Below are 3890 nucleotides of genomic sequence, written 5' to 3'. Positions count from 1 at the left end.
AACTATTGAATTAAGAGAACTCTTAAAGTACGTGAAAGTCTAGTGGCTTCCTATTGCCTTTGGGGGAAAGCAACAACAAGACAAAAACAAAAAAAAACTGTCACAAATTCCTCTGTTTGGCACTGGAATCCACTCTCTCTTGATACTTTGAAGAAAATAGTTTCCATCAGTGTTCAAAACTGGTAAAAGCCAATAATACCACAGCACCCAGGTGCCTTGGTGATCTGAGAAAAATCTAGCTCTAAAATGTCAAGGTCTCCCGTTTTATCCAGGCTAATATCAATCATCCTGTTCCTTATTACATCCTTATTACAGCAGGTCACTGGGTTCCTATAGTTTTGAGGAAATAGTGAGACTAGTGTCTTTGCACATTACCCCATCACTTTAATCCTAATTAAGTGAATGTCATAATAGCAGTTCCTTAATGTCATGGTCTTCCAGATTCAAAGACAACTACTTAACTTTCCTCTTCCCTTACAGGAATTTTTCTGGTCATCTTAACTCCTCTCCCCGCCCTCCCCAGGTATTAGTGTCCTACTCACAAAAATACTTTGTATATATTTACATGTGTACATGTTGATCCTCTTCAACTCCCAACAAAATCCATGTCCATCAAGGGTTGATACTGTTGGATTTTTGTCTCTGAATATTCAACATCTTTTTTTTTAGATAGGCAGACACTTTAATGGGGGTGGTTTTTTGTTTACAAATGAATTTTTTAGGAGAATCAGGAAATGCTGCCAGCATTAGATGCAATCCTCGGCCACAAGTCAGCACACTCCTTGGCAACAGGTCCTGTGATGGCTGAACCTTTCATCTCTCCTTTGTTGTTTACTATGACCCCTGCATTGTCCTCAAAATATAAGAACACACCATCTTTTCTCTGATAGGACTTTCGTTGTCATATTACCACTGCTGGATGGACCTTCTTCCGGAGTTCTGGTTTTCCCTTTTTGACTGTGGCCATTACCATGTCACCCACACCAGCTACAGGTAGCCTGTTCAAACTTCCCTTAATCCCCCTCACAGTGATGATGTACAGGTTCTTGGCACCTGTATTATCAGCACAATTGATGACAGCTCCAACTGGGAGATCCAAGGAAATTCAGAACTTTGCTCCAGAAGGCCCACCACGTCCTTGCTTAGACATCTTGGCTCCCAGAAAGTCAATATTCAGCATCTTGCAGAGAGCTTGGCACATTAAGTACTTCATAAATATTTGCTGAATTGGGGATCTTCTTCCTCTGAGTAAGGCTGAGGTCACCTTCAGTACCTCCCCATCAAAAGTCAGAGACTCTTTCCTAGGGAGGAGACTAAATCAAAATCTAGAATCAGATCAACTGCTAGGGCAACCTGGAAGGGGGATGCAGGGAACATGGTCAGCTAGGATCCTGAACACTGAAGTATTTCAAGAGATATACCTATGTTTTGTAAATATCAAAGCATGAGGTGATCAAGAGCGTCATTCAGGAAGAGGGGGGTAAGAGTCTCATGGATTCTTCCCTAGCCAGACAATATTTAGTTAATTATTTGAAATCACCAAAGTACCCAGAGAAAGGCAACAAGACAGATGATAGAATTGGAAATCAAATCATAAACAGTAGTGGTAGCAAATCCAAATAAAAATGGGAACCACTAACTATACTGAAGAATTTCTGTGACTGTATATTGACTTAGGAAAAACCACATATTAACATTAACTATATTTTATGTTATTTTCTTTTTTGCAAGGCAAATGGGGTTAAGTGGCTTGCCCAAGGCCACACAGCTAGGTAATTATTAAGTGTCTGAGACCGGATTTGAACCCAGGTACTCCTGACTCCAAGGCTGGTGCTTTATCCACTATGCCACCTAGCCGCCCCTGTTATTTTTATTCTATTAAATATTTCCCAATCATATTTTAATCTGGTCCTCCCCTATGAGTCCCCTACTTAGGAGTACTGAAGCTCCATATGACTCAAAGATCAAATGGTTGACATCTCTGATATTGTTTGTTCCTCATTTTCTAAAAGGACTGGATGAATTGAATTTAAGTGAGGCAAAGTTGCATAAAGTCATCACTCTCACTTTCTCTTCCAGAAACATGAAAATTCATTAGAAAGACAAAAATCAAGATTCCTCTGTTGGCCTAGGATGAAGGGGATGACTTGTCATCTTTGAAGTCTTACCAAAAGTGGTTCACAGCACCTGATTTATCTGCCTTCATGATCCTTGGAATAAATTGTTCTCATTTGCTCATTCACTGGAGGAAGTTTTCACATGCTTGGGGTCAATACCACCTCCAAATCACTGATAGATCTGAGGCCCTTCCACTACCCTCAATCTGATTAAGTCTATCTGCTGAGTTGGGACTTGGCCATTGCACATGCTACTGCTTCTTCTCAACCTGTGAGAGTTGGATGAAGGTAGACACCCTGAAAAGGACTTGGCATGTCCTCATACAAGAGGTGTAATTTCTCCCTGAACACCCCATATACCCCATCTCTAATGAAAGGATTAGTTAAAGAAATGTAGAGTCCTTGGCATTGAAAAAAAATCTTAGGGGAAACATGACAACTGTTTTCAAGTTTCTGAAGGGGTATCATGTGGAAGAGAGAGATGAAAGATCTGTTCTGTTTGTTTTCAAGTTAATCCTTTATTCCTTTTCTCAACTAAACTCAATGAAAAAACTGTCTCTAATTTTTGATTAACTTTATCTCCTCTCAATCTTTCCTTTGTCCTCTGGCTTCTGATTTCATCCAGTACTCAAGGAAAGGAAACTGTTCCATCTAGAGTGATCAATGAGCTTTGATCTTTTAATTGTAAATCTTATGGTCTTTATTCAGTCTTCATTCTTCTTGTTATTCACTCTTCTTGCATATTCTTTCAGAATGTTTGGACACTTCTCTCTCAAAACTCTCCTATCTCTCTAAGTGTTCTTTCTCAGTCTCCTTTGATTATTCTTTAAGCATATGCCATCCACTAAATCTGTAGATGTTCCCTAAAGTATAAACCCTCTTCTCTTTCTTTTAGTGATCTCATTAATTCCCATGGAATTAATTTTTATTTATATGCAGATGATTCATAGATCTATAGATCTAGCTATTTTCTCTTGAGCTTCAGTCTCACAACAATAATTGCCTACTAGTCATTTCAAACTGGATATCTCAGACACATTTCAACCTCAGCCTGTCCAAAATCAATTCATTATCTTTTCTGTCAAACACAGCACAGTTGCAAACTTGCTCTATTCAGTCAGTCTCCTAGGTGCATAACATTCCATGTTATCCTCAATCCCTCACTGTCCATCCTCCCAAATATCCATCCAGTTTCCAAAATTTCTCATTTCTACCTCTATAACATCTCTCAAATTCCATCCATTTCTCTAATTATGAAGAAAATTTTTGTCCTTAGTCTTATTATGCCTAATTCTCAGACTTTCTTGGTCTTAAAAATAAATAAACTTTACACCCAAAATCTTTTTGAAGGTCCCAAGAAGCTTTTATGTGCACTCGATCTGCTGTTACTTGCCAAATCATTTTAGTATTATTATGAAAATACTTTTTACTTCAAGGGCCTTGTAAATGCATCTTGGGTGCCCTCAAGTGTCCCTGGAATATGCTGTGTGAACCATTTGTTAACCTCTTAATTACTTTCCCCACCTTAGTTTTCTCTCCATTCCTGGAAATATTTTACATTTCTACTAAAGAGATTTTCCTAAATAAAGCACAGAATTGACCATGCCACATACATACTCAATATATTCCGGTGACTTTCTATTGTTTCTGGAATAAAGAAGTATGAAATTATTATTAGAAAAATAGCCTTAAAACCATAAATATCTTGGTTGAGTACTGCTTCTTGTACATGGTGGTTATATGACACTAGGAAATGTCAGTGCTTAGTAAGTT

The 3890-nt window shown here is 38.3% G+C and overlaps 1 pseudogene; it reads right to left on the bottom strand.

Moving 5' to 3' along the window:
* Nucleotides 1-664: 664 nt before the first annotated feature.
* On the bottom strand, nucleotides 665-1150 carry LOC141511667 (large ribosomal subunit protein uL14 pseudogene; annotated as a pseudogene).
* Nucleotides 1151-3890: the final 2740 nt, after the last annotated feature.

The sequence above is a fragment of the Macrotis lagotis genome, chromosome 2 (assembly GCF_037893015.1).
Source record: "Macrotis lagotis isolate mMagLag1 chromosome 2, bilby.v1.9.chrom.fasta, whole genome shotgun sequence".
NCBI lineage: Eukaryota > Metazoa > Chordata > Mammalia > Peramelemorphia > Peramelidae > Macrotis > Macrotis lagotis.
This window is presented reverse-complemented; position numbering and strand designations above follow the sequence as displayed.